Below are 18,198 nucleotides of genomic sequence, written 5' to 3' on the forward strand. Positions count from 1 at the left end.
AAAAACCTCTCCAAAAAAAGAAAAAAAAAAAAAAAAACTCATGCCCAGGTGCATGTCTGTACATGCCCAAAACCCTGAGAGGAGAATGGAGAAGGGATTGTGGTGTGGCCATCCCTCATGGAGGGTGATTTCTCACTTTCTGTCTCTCTGGCAAGCACACATACCCTACAGCAAAAATTCCTCTAAAAAAAAGGTAAATTAAAATCACAATAAAAAAAATTCATATCTATCAAAATGGCTAAAATAAGTGATAATACAAATGATTGTGGAGCACTCATACATTGCTGATAGAAATGAATAGTCATTCTGGAAAATATGCTTATAGCTGCTTTTAAAACTAAAACTGGAGGACCAGCAGATATCATAATGGTTATGTTACTGGACGCCCACAGGACTAACTGCAGTTCAAGTCCCGGACCTGGCAGCTTGAAACTCACACCAAGTGCACGTGTGTGCATGCCCAAGATCCCGAGAGGAGAATGGAAGAAAAGGGATTACAGTGTGACAATCCCCCCAGGGAGTGATTTCTCGCTTTTTCTGTGTGTGTGTGTCTCTCTCTCTTTCCAGCAAGCACATGTGCCCTAAAACAAAAATCCCTCTTTAAAAAAAAAAAAAAAAAAACTAAAAATGGATTTACCCTACAACTCAGAATTATACACTGAGGCACATATCTTAGGCAAATAACAACTTCTGTTCATGTATTAATTTACACATGGGCCAGGAGGAGGTACAGTGGTAATGCAACCAGACCCACATGGAAAAGGTCCTGGATTCACACCCCAGGACTTCCCTGAGCATTCAGAGTGCACACATGCCCATGGTCTGGGCCAGCTGACACTGGGGGTGGATTACAGCATGAAGACTGTTGGAAGGTGTCTCTTTCTCACTCTCACCCTATCTCTCCCTCTGTTTTTCTTGCTAATGGAAGGTATAAATAAAATTATTTAAAAAAAGAAGAAAAGAGAATTTGTACATGAGTGTTCATAGCAGCTTTATTCATAATATTCCCAAACTGGAAACTATCTAAAAAAACCTTAAAATGGTAAATGTTTTTAAAAATTATGATAGATCCATACAACAATATATTACACAGCAATAGAAAGAAATGAATACATGCAGCAACTTGAATAAACCTTAAGGAAACTGGAAAAAAAAGCCAGTCTTAAAGTGATTCATCTGCATGATTCCATTATATATTTATGAAACATCATATTTGTAAAAATGGGAATGGGTCTAGTGATTGCCAGAAATGGGGGAATGGAAGACCAGGTGGACATGGCTGTAAGGAGGTAGCATGAGAACGTCCTGCAGTGAAGGTACACTTAAGTATTTCCATGGTGGTGGTGATTACATAAAACTACATGTGTAATTAAACTGTAAAGAACTACACACGTACACACACGAGTGCGTGACTAACTAGTGAAAATCAAGTAAATTCTATGGAATGTACCAATTTCAGCATCCTGGTTTTGATCTTGCACTAAAATCATGCAAGATTTAACACACACAGGGAGGAGGGAGGGATAAAGAGATAGGGAGTGAAGGGTAACATGACTTCCCTTTGTATACCTTGTTAGGAATCTATAATCATTTCAAAATAAAATTTTTAAAAAACTCAAAATCATCCTAAAACAAGTCATTCAGACTTAATAGTATTCTATCCTTTCGAAGGTAATCTATATGACTTTAAATCCCTATGTTCCCATTTTTTTTTTAATTTATTTAAAAAATATATATGACTTTTTTGCTGGGGATTCATTTCTAGATCATTTTTAAAAGAATTATTTAACTTTATTTATTCATTTATTTACTTATTTTAACTTGACCAGAGAGAGAGAAAAGTGAGAAAGCAAGCTGCCAGGTCAGGGACTCAAACTGTAGTCAGCCATGTGGGAGCCTAGTGCCCTTGGCCATCACACCATCTGCCAGCCCCCTCTGGATAATATTTTCCTTCACCCTTATATTCAAAAAATAGCTAAGTAAAAACTCCACAGAATAAACTTTGGTTTGAAATGCATAGAAAGTCCCAGATATAACCTAATATGTACTTACCTTATCTGAGAAAGGCTTGGCATCTTAGCACCTTGGGAAGGACTTAGGAGTCTTCCAGTTCAAATTCTCATCAACACAGAATCCTTCCTATAATATCTGAGTAGTGCAACCTTTGAACACATACAGTGACAGAGTAATGGACACATTGTTTTGTCTGTACATATTACCTTCTGGGAAAAACACCCCTGTTTTTTTCTATAAACTACTCTTCTTAATTATGGTTCTACCAACAGCAGATATTTCCTCACACCGCAGAGAAGTTCACAGAAGGCTCTGGAACGAAGATGAGTGCCCTTCCCTTTGGCCTTGGTTGATTTGCTCAGAGCTAGGCACCTGGCCCAAGCAAGACTGAGTCTTTTTGCAAGATTTTTCTCACTAAATGTGATGGAGAGAGTTTCTCTGCAATGTGGTGAGATGTAAAACTCAGGCACTCTTAGCAACTGTGTTTCACATGATGTACATGAGAGACACAGTCTTCAAAGAGAGAAAATGAAGCCAATTGTCAGAGATAAGTAGAAATGTGAGAAATAGTAGGGCCAAACTGTATTTGAATCTGTGGTTTTATTTGTTTTTGAGGCTCAGTGGGATATCTGCTTTCCCAAAGTTAGGCTGTTCAATCCTATTTTTTTTCCCACATTAAATATTCCTAACATCTTTCCCATATGTTTCTCTTTTTGCTAAACTAGTTCAAGTTTATGCCACATACAACCAAAAAAACCTATCCTAACATAAATACAAAGTCCATCACCTCACAGAGCAGCCTGCTAGCAGCTCTAATTGCTAAAACATCCTTCCTCATGTTGAAACACAGTAAGCCTCCCTGGATATTCCAACCACTGCCTTATATCCTTACCAAGTCTCATCCCTTTTCTCACTACTCAAAGATTATGATCACAAAACCTGTTGTGGATATTTGTTACTGTTTTTTTCTGCATAGTATTTATTTCCCTGTTACTTTTATTGTATAATCACACCTCAATTATTTGGGGGAAATTACCACTACACTACAGAATTCAGCATGGTGGGATTGTCTTTAGCCAAAGGATGGACATATAACCAAGGTCAAACCCCCCTACTTTTAAATCTTGACAAAAATGCTGAGAGTTGCTAGAGTGTAATTACTCTGGTAGTGATGCCCTTAATAATACGACCACTAGGTTTCTTAAAACCTCTTAAACTGATCTAGTCCCTATCCTTTCTAAGTCTGGTGGTTCCACCTTGTCTTTGACACTGTAAATCCTGTCATCCTTCCAACAAAGTATGTTATTCTTTAAGTTAACTATTATAGTTTATGCAATCAAAAAATCATAACTTAAGCATACTCCTTTTTTCAGATTAAGTAATCCCAGTTTGTTGAGCTGTACTTCATGTGACTTGATTTCCAATATAATCAGATTGGCTCCAACTTAAATAAACTCATTTATCAAAATAATTTTGAACACATGGCTATCAAACCAAAGGCAGCCTTACCAGAATAGAGGTAGGAAAAATAATGTCCTTTTATCTGGGCATGTGCTTCAGTTAATGCAGTTCTGAAGTCCATACCACAAACATATGACACTGATGGCAGATTTTGAGTTTATAGAAAACTAAAGTTTTCAGTCTTTTTCATATAACTTCTATAAAATTAAAATTTTCAGCTCTATATTATATACTTGACTTTTTTGAGACTGGCAGATGGTGTGGTGGTTAAGGGTGCTGTACCCCCACATGGCAAACCATGGTTCAAGTCCCAGAACTGGCAGCTTGCTTTCTTAGTTTCTCTCACTCTCTCCCCACCCCACCCCCAGGTCAAATTAAAATAAATAAATAGATAAATAAAGTTAAATAATTCTTTAAAAAAATCAACATATGAACATCTGTAGCACTTTTATACACCAATAAACAAGCTGAGACAAAATTAAAGCAATCCCATTTGCAATAGCCACAAATAAGTAAATAAAAAACCTAGGAATAAAACTAACCAAAGAAGTGAAAGACATTTACAAGGAAAACAATAAAAAAAACTTAAAATAGAAATTGAATACAACACTGAAAAATGGAAAGACATCTCTTTTTTTTTAATGAAAATGTCTATTGTACCCAAATTAATTTACAAATTAAACACAATTATAGTCAAACTACTAGTGGCATTCCTCACAGAAATAGAAAAATAATCATTCTGAAATTATAAAAGACCTCATATATCACCAAAGCAATACTGTGCAAAATGAATAAAGTAGGAGGCATTTTATGATCTGATCTCAAAGTATACTATAGACCTGTGATAATGTCAGCATGGCACTGACACAAAAACAGACTTGTAGACCCATGGAACAGAATAGAAAATCCATAAATAAAGCAAAAACATAAAGTCGACTGCTTTTTGACAAAGCACAAAAGATAATCCAATGAATAAAAGAAAGTCTTTTCAACAAATGGTGCTGGATGAAATGGATATCCACCTGCAGATAAATAAAACTGGACCCTCTCTCTTACCATTGACAAAAATCAACTCAAAAATAAACCAAGGTTTAAATGTAGAGCCTTAAACTATTAAACTACTTGTGGAAAACACAGGAGAAAAACGTGAAGACATTGGTGCAGGCAAAGATTTCTTAAATAAGACCCCTAAAACCCAGGTAACAATTCCAAAAATAATCAAATGGGATTACATCTAGCTAAACAGCTGCTATATTGCAAAGGAAATAATAAATATAGTGAAGATACAACCTACAGAAGGGGAGAAAATATTTGCAAACCATGCTTCAGATAAGAGATTGATAATCAGAATGTATAGGGAACTCAAGCATTTCAACTGTAGAAAAACTAACAATCCAATTTAAAAATGGATAAATAAGTAGAACAGACAAGTGTAGATATAAAAGACTATATAGGAGGGGGGATGAATAGTGGAGAATGGGTGGGAGGGGCTTAGCATAAAAGAATTGAACAAACACACAAATGTAAAGTTCATTGTTGAAAATGTTAATATATGGCAATATCCTTAATTTGATTATCCTACTGCATCCATGTTATAAATAAACATGTTTTATGCAATAAAGATGTATGAAAATTAAATGTAAATAACAAAATATAAAATAAATAAATAAATGTTTAAATAAAAATAGAATAATCATCAAACATTTGGTTTAAATTCTTAAAAATTTTCTATAATACATTCAAATCTTAAGGTTTAGTTGTATTTTGTCACCTCAACTCACAACTCACAGAATTTTAATGGTCAGTTTCTGCAATAAGTGATTGTCTGGTAGTGAGTATCCTGTCTCATTAGATAATGAAGACCCATAAAGGCATAATAGAAAGAGCTTTGAATAAGCAGTCGACAGACCTAAGTTCCAGTTTAGGCTCTACCATGGACCAGCTGTGTAATCTTTTTTTTAGAAACTTTTGCTATAGGGTACGTGCACTCCCTGGAGAGACATACAGAAAGTGAGAAATGAGTCCCCAATGGGGGATGGCCAACCATAATCCCTTCTCCTTCATTCTCCTCTTCGGATTTTGGGCACACACGCATAGTTGGCCATGTGGGAGTTCAGCGATGTAACCATTACACCATCTGCTAATACCTAGCTGTAAACCTTTAACAAGTTGGCTAACATCTCAGAGCCTGAGTTTCCTCATCTATAAAATTAAAAGATCAAAATGGATGACCTGTAGGATCTCCTTCAGCTAAACATTTCTGTGGCTTTCTCATTCACAGTGCATTCTTCCAGAAGCAAGCCTAGTGCCCTGGATGATAAAAGAGAGAAAGATACTGACACTCTAAGTGACTTAGTTTGATTCTCATAAAAGAGGTAAAGACAATATACTTGTCCATCTCTAGGACACTATCTTGGGGAGCAAAAAAAAATAATTTCAATGACAAAGTACACATTAACTTTTTTTGGGGGGGAGAGGTTTTTGCTAAAGGGCACATGTGCTTGCCAGAAAGAGAGACAGAGTGACAGAAAGCAATAAATCCCCCCCTGGGGGGATGGCTATGCCACAATCCCTTCTCCTCCATTCTCCTCTTGGGATCTTGGGTACGCATGCACATGTACCTGGCGTGAGTTTAAGCCACCAGGTCTGGGTCTAAAACCACAGTCGACTACATGGGAGTCCAGGGACATAGCCATTATGCCAACTGCTGGTCCCAGTACACATTAACTTTTAAAAGAGGGTTAGCAAAACTAGCTTGAGAGTTTCAATTAAAATTATTCAATGCCACTGTAAGAATAAGGGAATAATTTGCTAAGAACTGAGTAGTTGTTACCAGGTTCACTTCATGGGAGAATGCAGTTACAGAGCAGGATTTATAAGCCCCTTATTAGTGAATCATGAACTTCTGTCATATTCCATATGAAAAGTATAGAAAATCTGATTTCTGAGAAACTTTATTCTTCTGTTCTATTTGATAGCTCCTGAAGTTACATTTTCTGAATGTCTTATTTCTCTTGGTGAAATTCTAAGATAAAGATAGGAAAACAAATAGGACTAAGTTTCTAAAGAAAATGAAGCTTAATTTTCTAGAGGAAGAATCTGAGAAAAACCAACATCAGACCCATATTCTAGCTTCTAAATGCCACCATGTTGGCGAAGTTTCAATACATCTCTTAAAAGCCATTTGGGGGGGCCAGCAGGTGGTGTGGTGGGTAAGGGTGCTGGATTCCACATGGCTGACTGCAGTTCAAGTCCTGAACCTGGTGGCTTTCTTTCTCACTTTCTCTCTCTCTCTCTGGTCAAATTTAAATTAATTTATTAGTTAATTATTTAATTTTTTAAAAAAGCCATGGGCCCCAGTGATTGTTATCAACCAGTTAAAAAAAAGTTCATTTTTAAGTTAATATACAAAATGCTTATGTTTTTCTAACTGTATCTTACACTAATTTTTACATTTGGCTCAATAAATATATTGATCCATCATGGTCTCCAAGCACTATGCTAGGAATCTGGGCTTAAGAGGGACAGTGCTTGGGACCAGCAGTTAGCGTAATGGCTATGCCACTGGACTCCCATGTAGTCGACTGCGGTTCGAGTCCCAGACCCGGTGGCTTAAACTCATGCCAGGCGCATGTGCGTGCGTGCCCAAGATGCTGAGAGAGAATGGAGAAGGAGGAACTGTGGCGTGGCCATCCCCCCTGGGGGATGATTTCTTGCTTTCTCTCTCTCTGTCTCTCTCTGTCTTTCTGGCGAGCGCACGTGCCCTATAGCAAAAAACTCTCCAAAAAAAAGAAAAAAAAAAAAGAGGGACAGTGTTTGCTTACAGGGAGTTTACATTCCCAAGGTACTGGGTCATCAGAAAAGTGATAACTCATTTTTTTCATAGAAAAACAGAAAAATGGGTTATGACTTTTCAGACAACCAATATATAGACTAATAAAAAGGCAATGCCATCATTAAATCCAGTGAAAACTCAAAAATTCAAGTCTATCTGGTAATAGTTCAGAGAAAAAAAAGACATAATTAAGGCTATTTAACTTTCTCAAAGAGATAGAAGATTATCATCTTTGGGTTTAAAGTAAAAGTTAAGCAATATATCCTTTCTGTCAAGATGAAATAAACATAATATATTAAACAGAACACTTCACTGCTACATGAAGTTCTCCAAGGTCAAAAAAGCACTATACTATGTATAGGTATTATAATGCATAATTGTTATTTATAAAATATTATTATATAGTACAGTTAACTTTGGGAAGTGGGCCCCTACCTTCCCCATTCATATACCCAAGACCACTATTCATTGAATAAATTTGACATTCATTCAATATAAATTTAATGAGCCCCCTCTGTGTTTCAACACTACAGTAGGCCCTGGGCAAATAAAGATGGAGGACATAGTACTATCCCTATGGAATCTGCAGTCTAATAGAAGAGACAGCTATATAAACAAATCATAGGAATAGTGTGTGAATGGATTTTTGAGAGCATATAATTCTAGCAGAAAGGAGCAAGTGAGCAGAGCCACAGCCTTCTGTGTAATCTTAAGTCAGTGAACAGTTCAGAGCCGAAATTTTCTCTTCTATAAAATGAAAACATGAAAATAGATGATCTCTAGATCTCTTTCATCTAAATCTTTCTGTGGGAGTAAGGACAAAACCAAGTAGGGTGTAGTGGGTGCTTCATCCATGGCTACATTCAATGGGCTGGGCAAGATATTTGGGGGAATAAAAAAATGAATAAGGCAAAATCCCTACCCTCATTTCAATGGAGGGTAAGATGAGAAATGCAAATATATAAATGTGGCAGATTGAGATACGAGATAAGCACTTCTAGGGACAAAGTGCTTCGGAAAAGCAGAGCAAAAGATGACTACTTTCTTTAGCAAAGGGATTAAAGAGGCTTTACAAAGGAGATGGTATTTGAGGTGGCTCATTGGCCTACACTTGGAAGATTCTATTTATACCAGGAGACATAAATTATTTTGGTTCTGAAGAGGTGCTCTTAGACTTTCCCTTAACTTTAAAGTTTTTTACAGAAAAACTGCAATAAGCACATGTATTTTCTGTAGAAAGAATCCACCCAAACACCTTGACATTTTCATTCCACATATTTCACACATGGTATCTTTTATGTCTGGGAAAGTAGACTAGGAAATGGTTCAAATACCCAAGGGCCTCAAAACATATATGTTGGAAAGTGTGCTTAATTTCCAAAAAAGGTCGAATTGCAGAAGAATTCTCCTTGATTAGAAAACAAGCTGCTCACTTTTGTATGGAACAGATGCTGCAGTTTAGGCACCAGAGAAGTAAAAAGCACTTCTGCTGTCAAGAGTCACTGCACACTCTCTTCTTTAGCCCAACAGCAACCTTACACTGTCTGAAGTGTCATGACGTAAAACTCATTTTCTTTGGGGTAGATATGTTTTACATAATTGTTCAAAGAGGTAGAATGCTTCTGACTGTTGCTTCTAATTTTGCTGACAATATTCTAGGCCTAAAAGATTTTAATATAGAATATATAAGAATTATTTGAAAAGTAATTTTGCAACTTTCAAATAAGAGATTTTTTGGGGGAGGGAACATAAACAAGAGCTAAATGACTCCCCCAGAAAAAGAGCGTGCACAACAAGAAATAAGGACTATAAGCTATAAGCTACAAAAAGTGCTATATACAAACATGAACATTTAAAACTTGAGAAAAAGATTGATTCTTTTGTTGTTGCTACTATGGGAGAAAAAAAAAAAAAACATTGTAATCAGCACAAACTGGATGGCTATGAAACACAGAAGTATATAACCCAATCTCCATTTCATTACATTCAATTGCAACCAAGTTATTCATGTCATACATAGCAACTGACAAACTATGGGTAAACATCAGGATGAGTAAGAGTGCACATCAATGTAAATACTGATAGTTGCTACTGAGATCAGGTATGGAGTATCCTACTTTGACTTCATAGGTATATTTTTGTATTTTCAATAATCCCTTTATCAACTCAATTTTCACATGAGCCTATGGCACTGTAGTGCCTTATATTTTACACTCTTTTTTTTTTTTTTTTTTAGAGGACTTTTTGTCTTATAGGGTGAGTACACTCTCTGGAGAGACAGAGACAGAACGCAAGAAATCACCCCCAGGAGGGATGACTCTGCCACAACTCTTCTTCTCTATTCTCCTCTCGGGATTTTGGGCACACAAGCACACATGTACAGTGTGAGTTTCAAGTCACTGGTCCAGGACCAGAGCCATGGTCAACCATGTGGGAGTACAGCACCTTAATCACTACGCCACCTGCAGGCCCCTCTACATTTCTAAAAATCACCTTGAGAATAGACTTCAATGGAATAAAGACGACCATCAATTTTCATGTCCGAGTCCATGATATTTAAGATAACTGTCTAGTCACTCAAAGGGGATTTAACTTAAAAAAAAAAAAAATCTCGGGAACCAGCAGTTAGCGTAATGGCTATGTCACTGGACTCCCACGTAGTCGACCGCGGTTCGTGTCCCGGACCCGGTGGCTTAAAACTCACGCCGGGCGCGTGTGCGTGCGTGCCCAAGATCCCGAGAGGAGAATGGAGGAGAAGGGATTGCGGCGTGACCATCCCCCCTGGGGGGGATTTCTCGCTTTCTGTCTCTATGTCTCTCTCTGTCTGTCTGGCGAGCGCACGCGCCCTACAGTGAAAATCTCTAAAAAAAAAAAAAAAATCTCTTAAATGCTTGAAGGGTTATGATATCTTCAGAAATGAGCCACTGTTTTCTTTTCCCAGGAATATCCAATCCTCCTGGCAACCAAACCGACCCAAGTCAAATCGTGCAGATTACTCCTACAAACCTGGTTGTGTACATAATCACTAAACTGCTCTGCCATTACTCACAAATATTAAAGCTTAGTGTGCATACACAGTCATTTGTATTCATGAAACTTCAGTTCGAAGAGCTATCATGGGGCACTGAGAATTACACAGCCAGCTACTTACAAACGACCGTGTGTGCTTTTTCCATTGCATCTTTTATTCCAGCTCTCATGGAAACCAGCACTTCCATAGCCTCTTGATGAGCCAGCAAAGCCCAGTCATCTGGCAGCAATGACTGGTCTCTGGCATCTGAGAAGAATATCAACTATAGAAAATGAGAGGATTTAAAAAAAGGAGTAAACACAAGACAGTTCACTTCTCACCCCCTTAAAATGTGCAGCTCCACTTTCTTGACTTAGAATTTATTTTGCTGAGTGCTGTGCAAATGAACTCTACAGTTCTATCCAATTTTCAAACCACTTTGTCGTGTGCCTAGTACAGAACTCAATAACGTCACTGCTGGAGGGAGTGTTCCATAAAGCATGTGACTCACTGATGTGATATTTTAAAATAAGGGTATAGTTCTCATCCAAAATGGCATTATGAGGGAAAATTCAGTTTGGTTACCTGTTTGTCATGAAAGCTTGAGAAAGCAACATAATCTCTTTCAACTATACATTTATCTCATCATTAAAATGAGAGTCTTTTTATTATTTTTATTATTGTCTTTTTTATTATTACTACTACTAACTTGGGAGGCCTATTCTTTATTCAAAATTAACAAAAACAATTTTCAAACTCAGTGACACCATCTAGTAAAAATTCACACGACCTTGTATTTAAAGGTCTTAAGCAAGAAATCACCCAGTCTCATTAATCTGCTGCTCTCTTAAATAAGAAAGGTGCCAATTTTATTGTTCTTCCATTAGAAATACAAAGGCTGGAGGTAAAATTGGATGAAACTACTTACTTAAAGTCATTCACTGGTTCCATGGTAGGAATGGAAAAATGAGGTTGAAGCCACATTATGGAATGGTATTGTAAATGTATTATTTCTAAGGACATTTCCAAAATGATAGCCCCCACCTTCACCTGGGCTTACTGTACACTGTGCCACCATTACAGAATTAAACTTATTTAGAAAAATAAAGGAAAGAGTTTCACCCCCGTAACATCTACCTGCCACATAGGTCTTTAACCTATGAACCACTAAACACAGAGCCGGAGGAACTAAGGCATCATTCTGGAATACTTAGGGCCTACAGAAATAGACTCAAATCACGCTCAAAGAGACAGAGAGACAGAAAGCTAGATATCACCCCCCCAGGAGGGATAGCCACACCGCAATCCCTTCTGCTCCATTCTCCTCTCAGGATCTTGGGCACACACGCACACGCGCCCAGCGTGAGTTTTAAGCCACCGGGTCCGGGACACGAACCACGGTCGACTACGTGGGAGTCCAGCGACATAGCCATTACGCTAACTGCTGGTCCCCCCATGGCTGTAATTCTTAAACAGAAACACTTTGCTTAAAAAGATAAGGGAAACAAAGAGCTTAAAAAATAGGCCTTTTATCGTTTGTTTTCAAGATTCTAACCATTTACAGCACCTTGATTCCTTTTTCCCCCATCACTAGCTTTTCAAAGAAAATATTGACTACTGCCAAAGTTCACACAGAAGACACAGAACCTGTGTGGCCCATATCAACTTTTAGGTTATAAAGAGGGCACCGGCCAACTATAGATTGTGGATACTTAAGTGAAGTTAGTGCCTTTTGCTCACTTGGCTGGGACCCAAGGAGTGGGTCATATGGTAAGACCTACAGCTGCTACTCCTAAACAAGGTGAGTTAACATCCCTTAGAAGCATGTTTGTGGGAAGATGAGATAAAACATGTCAACTATAGATTCTTCCTGCATGGAATCACTGAGAAAGTGTTATAAGTGACATGGCTTTCATTTTCTTCACCTTTATAACAGAGCTAATAAAGCATGGTTGCAAAACTGTTACGATGATTAGAAATAATGCATGTAAGATGCCTGATGCACAGTAGGCATTCAATAAGTGACAGTGTTATTAATCCATAAGATAATAAAAATCTCATGAATTGGAACTCACAAAAGAAAAAAAAATACATAACTTCTATGGAGTGGAGAGAATGTCACAAACCCAGAGGCAATTTCTTATAACCCATTCCTTAGCAAAGAAGTAGTTATAGAGAATTCTACTTCTAACAATGAGCTGAAAAATCAGTACCTACATCTTAAAGTTCTAGTTAAAATATAAAATATCTCCTTTTAATGCATGATTCTGCTGGAGATAAAATAAAAGAAATAACTGTAGCCCAGATACAACTGAAAAAAATAAAAACTCTCGAAAGGACAAAAACTTAGGAAGATCCTTGCTTGAAGGCAGCTGCCAGTCCTTAGTGAACCAGGGCCTGGGTTCTACTGGGCCCATGGCACATTCAGAGATAGATGGAAAGGAGACAAAGCTAGGGCCTAAACAGGGTAAGAGGTTAACTGAAGACCCTTACAAGTAAAAGTCCCAAAGGGTAACACACTCCGTGAGTAAACAACAACAAAATCTTTCCTGTCGATCTCAGTCATGGCTCTGGATGGATCAGGATAAAAAGGGGAGGGAGTTCCACATTCATTCATTCTTCATTCAACAAGTATTTCTTGAATTCCTGTTCTGTACCAAATATCACTGTAGGAACTGAGTAACAAAGATCTTTGCTCTCCCAAGAATTTCTAAGTAAAATCTGGCTAATGTGAGTTTAGGGCTAGAAATTTAAACCTCTGACATGGCCTAAAAAAATTCACAGATTAAAATTTAATGTCAAGAAGTACTAGTTTGGGGCCAGCAGTTAGCGTAATGGCTATGTCGCTGGACTCCCACGTAGTCGACCACGGTTCAAGTCCTGGACCCGGTGGCTTAAACTCACATCGGGCACGTGTGCGTGCATGCCCAAGGTCCCGAGAGGAGAATGGAGGAGAAGGAACTGTGGCGTGGCCATCCCCCATGGGGGGTGATTTCTTGCTTTCTGTCTCTCTGTCTCTCTCTGTCTTTCTGGCGAGCGCACGTACCCTATAACAAAAAAAACTCTCCAAAAAAAATTAAAAAAAAAAAAAAGGAAGTACCGATTTGACAATGTCTTTCGGATTTGCAATGCTCACAAGCATCTAATAGGAGCAAATATAAATCTTCCCTTGAAGAACACACTTAACAATTGGCCTCAAAGAATTCTCAAAGATAAAGTTCTTGCAATATATATTCACAAGTCATTAGAAGTGAGAGTCAAGTCAGAGAAAAATTTATCATGGGAATTAGAAAGTATTTTGAACTGTTAATAATACACTATACATTTTATCTTGGGGGATGCAGTTACAGTGGTAGGTACTTGGAAGAAAATTTATGGCCTAGAGTACTTAAGTTAGAAAAGAAGAATGACTTAAAACTAAGGAGTTAAGAATCCAAACAAAGAAGTTGAAAAAGGAATAACAGAACAATAGACCACATGCATGCATGCATATACACTAGGAAGAAGGTGAAAATAAGGAAACTAATATTAATATAAATACATATAGAAAGAAGGTAAAAATAAGAGAACTAATATTAATTTAAAATACAAGAGAAAAAATTAAAAAAAACTTATGGAGCTGTCAGGTGGTATGGTGGTTAAGGGTGCTGGACGCCCACATGGCCAGTCATGGTTCGAGTCCCAGACCAGGTGGCTTGCTTTCTCACTTTCCCTCTCTCTCTCTGTCTCTCTGTCCCTCTCTGGTCAAGTTAAAGTAAATAAAAATATAAATAAAATAAAGTTGAATAAAATAATAACAACAACAAAAAAAAAACACTCAGAAGTTGACCCTTAACGACACTAATAAAACTGACAAAATTTGGAATGAGAAAGTTCAGAATTTCAAATTTAGAAGTTTTTGATTTGTTTTGTTTTTGCTATAGGGCACATGCACTTGCTAGAGGGAGATTGGGAGTTGGGAGATGAAAAATCGCCCTCCATGGCAGATGGCCACACAACAATCCCTTATCCTCCACTTTTCCTTCAGGATGTTGGTCATATACACACACATGCCTGGCATGATTCTCAAGCTACTGGGTTCTGGGAATAAAACCATGAAGCTAGCCATGTGAGATCTAGCACCTTAACCTCCACACCACCTGCTGGCCCCAAAGCTAGATTTACAAAAGGGAATAACTAGAGATGTAGCAGAGATACAAAAATAATAAGAACGTATCATAAATAATTTTATGCCAATGAATTTAAAACTTAGATAAAATGGACAAATTTCAAGAAAAAACATATGTCAGCAGAACTGACTCAGGAAGAAATAGAACATATGAACATCCTAAAACCAATAAAGAAATTGAATTTAGTTAAATATTTTCATGGCACACATAAACACACACACCCCGACATTAAAGATTTTAGAGGCCAGTTCACTAAAAAATTTAAGAGACAAATTACTTCAACATTACAAAATAATCATTCCTGAAAATATTAAAAGGTTAAACACACCCTATTTCTTAATAAGACTTGTACAATTTTTTTTTTCTTTCTTTAGATTTTTACATCAGACATGCTCACTGGGAAGAGACTGAGAGTGACAGTGAGAGGGAAAGTGAGAAGTCACCTTCCAAGGAGATGGTCATGCTGCAATCCCTTCTCCTCCATTCTCTTCTTGGGATTTTAAACATTCATGCACATGCGCCCAGCATGATTTTTAAGCTGCCAGGGCTGGGACTCAAACTATAGTCAGCCATATGGGAGACCAACACCTTAACCACCATGCCACCTGCTGGCCCAAGACTTGCATAATTTTTTAGAAGTATATTTATTTCTTTTATAAGTAAGAGACAGAAAAAGAGAGACAGACAGAGAAAGAAAAACAACCCTCCAAATGGGGTTTTTATCCCACTATCTACACTAAGTCTCCGCCAGCTCACATCATGGGCATATGCATGCCTGAAGAAGAGTTCTAGAAATGTTCCCATTTAACTATGTAAAGTAAAAACAAATTCTGATTGTGTTAAGGCACTGACTTTTGGGTTTGTTTTTCAGCCCCACTATCAAACTCATGCTTCACCATGCCTCATCACTGAAGAGCTAGCTACAGTAAATCATTCAAATGTTTCTCTTGCCCTTCTTGTTTGCAGTTCCTCCACTTCACTCTCCTTACGAGAGCTGTTAGGAGAGAAAAATATATATATATATGAATCGAAGAACTTTCCAGGTAGAAGAAGAAATACATGTAAAGTCTTTGAGATGAGATTAAGAATCCTAATGACAGGACCGGCAGTTAGCATAATGGCTACGTCGCTGGACTCCCATGTAGTCGACCGGGGTTCACATCTCGGACCCGGTGGCTTAAACTCACGCCAGGCACGTGTGCATGAGTGCCAAGATCCCGGGAAGAGAAGGGGTTGCAGCGTGGCCATTCCCCCCTGAGGGGTGATTTCTCGCTTTCTGTCTCTCTGTCTCTGTCTTTCTAGCGAGCGCACACGCCCTATGGCAAAAACCTCTAAAAATCCTAATGACTAAATGGCTAGAGGGTTGAGAAGAGAAAGAGTGGGGTTAGCTGGTGATATAGCAGTAAAATGTGACATTCTGTGAATCAATCCAACATGGGAGGGTTACTGGTTCAAGTCCAGAGACTTCCCTGAGTATGCCAGGCATGCACGTGCTCATGATCCAGAGCTGGCTAAAAGCTATGTGTAGACTATGACCTCAGGACCCTGTTGGGAGTGCAGTCTCTCAGTCTTGAAAGAAATAAACTTGGAAGAAAGGAAAGAAGGAAGGAAGGAAATAAAGAATGAAGGAAAGAAGAAAAGGATAGATATTTTAAGAAATAATGGAAGGAAGGAGACTCAAACATCAGCTGTGAGTCAGATTATACAAGTCTTGCTAACAATTTTGAGTGATACTCTAAGGATATGGGAAGATCCTGAACAGATTAAGCAGAAGCACAATGTGATCTGATCTGCATTTTGAAAAGATCACACTGCCTATATTATGAGGATATAAGAGCAGTCACTGGGCAACTTATTAGGGGGTTATTAGTATAATTCTTATGATCAACCAAAATATTGAACTGCCGAAGTAAAAAATTGGGAAATTATTATGAAATATAACTTGGGGGACCAGCAGTTGGTGTAATGGCTATGTCGCTGGACTCCCATGTAGTCGATCATGGATCAAGTCCTGGACCTGGTGGCTTAAACACGCTGGGCATGTGAGCATGTGTGCCCAAGATCCTGAGAGGAGAATGAAGGAGAAGGAACTGCAGCGTGGCCATCCCCCCTGCGGGTTAATTTCTCACTTTCTGTCCCCTCTGTCTCTCTCTTTCTGATGAGCGCATGCACTCTATAGCAAAATATATATATAACTTGGTAAGAGGTACAAAGAGCTATTAAGTAGAGAGAGGGTATATATAAAGAGGCATTTTAAGTGTTGGGAGAGGGAGGGCAATTATAGACAGAGAGACCAGTTAAGAAACCATAGTAATGATAAGGCTTGAGATGGTAAGATCTTGAACCAGGGTGATGGCAAAGGAAATGGGAAGGAATGTAGAGATTCAAGAGACTCAGCATTGTGAAAAAATCCAGAGTTCAATATAGACCTGGCACCATAGTTACGGATGGGTCTACTTCTCTCAGACACTGTAAGCTTCTCTGTATGTAAGCACATTTTATTCTTCACTTCATCGCAGCAACTCACACAAATTTGGCACACAATAGACTCGCAATTAACCAAATAAATGATAGAAATGACAAGGGCAGAGATGTTTTGGCAATTTCATTGTGAGTTTTACAGCTCACTCTTTCTTCTCTGTTGTAAGAAATAGGGAGTATTTTATCTCATTTTACTTTATTTTTAAATTTACTTAGTTGTTTAGTGAGAGAGAGAACGACAAGCACCCTCAACAGGACATCACACTATGATCCTCCACCCAACCCCGTCCAGCAAAGATTAAAGGTGAGCACCCACACATTTGTAGAAACCAAGGAATTGAACCACTATCTTCCACATGGATCCAGAATCACCTGAGCAGTACATTACCACTATGCCACCAAGGCAGCCCTTTCTTTTTCCTTTTCTTTTCTTTTTTCTTTTCTTTTTTCTTTTTTTTTTTTTTTTTTTTTTTTTGTGTTTTTTTTTTTTTGGGTGCTGCCCTGCTATAGGGCATGTGCACTCACCAGAAAGACAAAGAGAGAAAGAGAGACAGAAAGTGAGAAATCACCCCCCGGGGGGGATGGCTACGCCTCAATCCCTTCTCCATTCTCTCAGGATCTTGGGCACACATGCACATGCACCTGGGGTGAGTTTAAGCTACCAGGACTGGGACTCGAACTGCGGTCGACTACGTGGGAGTCCAGGGACATAGTCATTATGCCAATTGCTGGTCCCAAGGCAGTCCTTCTTTACTGTACACATTGAGAAATGTCACAGGTTAGAAGAAACTAAGGAGTCATAAAAACTAAGTGTAATGTGAGATTCTAAATTGGATCCTAAAGCAAGAAAAGAATATTAGTGGGGAAAACTAGAGATATATGAACAATATATGTAGATTATCAAGTAGTAGTTTATCAGTGTTCATTTCCTGATTTTGATTTTGTACTATGCTTATGTTAAGTGCTAACATTAGGGGAATCTGGGTGAACGATATGTGAAAACTCTATACTATTTTTTGTAACTTTTTCCTAAGTCTAAGCAGCATGCACCACTGCAGCTGAGCCATTTTTATGAGTCTAAGTTACTTCAAAATAAAAAGTTAAAAGAAAAACTTCATTGATGCCAAATTGTTTTTTTTTATTAATTATAGAACCAATTTTGAAAACAAAAAAGCAAAGAAAATTAATGTAGAACAAAGGCTAGAGAAAAGGTCAGTAATCTATCTGGG

General features: G+C 38.0%; 1 protein-coding gene across 1 annotated transcript in view; it reads right to left on the bottom strand.

The window, feature by feature from the left end:
• The window catches only part of RAD51B (RAD51 paralog B), a 646,490-nt gene that overhangs the window by 409,981 nt on the left and 218,311 nt on the right, over positions 1–18,198 (bottom strand). The window lies entirely within an intron of this gene.

The sequence above is a fragment of the Tupaia chinensis genome, unplaced genomic scaffold, assembly GCF_000334495.1.
Source record: "Tupaia chinensis unplaced genomic scaffold, TupChi_1.0 Scaffold000609_1, whole genome shotgun sequence".
Classification (NCBI taxonomy): Eukaryota; Metazoa; Chordata; class Mammalia; order Scandentia; family Tupaiidae; genus Tupaia; species Tupaia belangeri.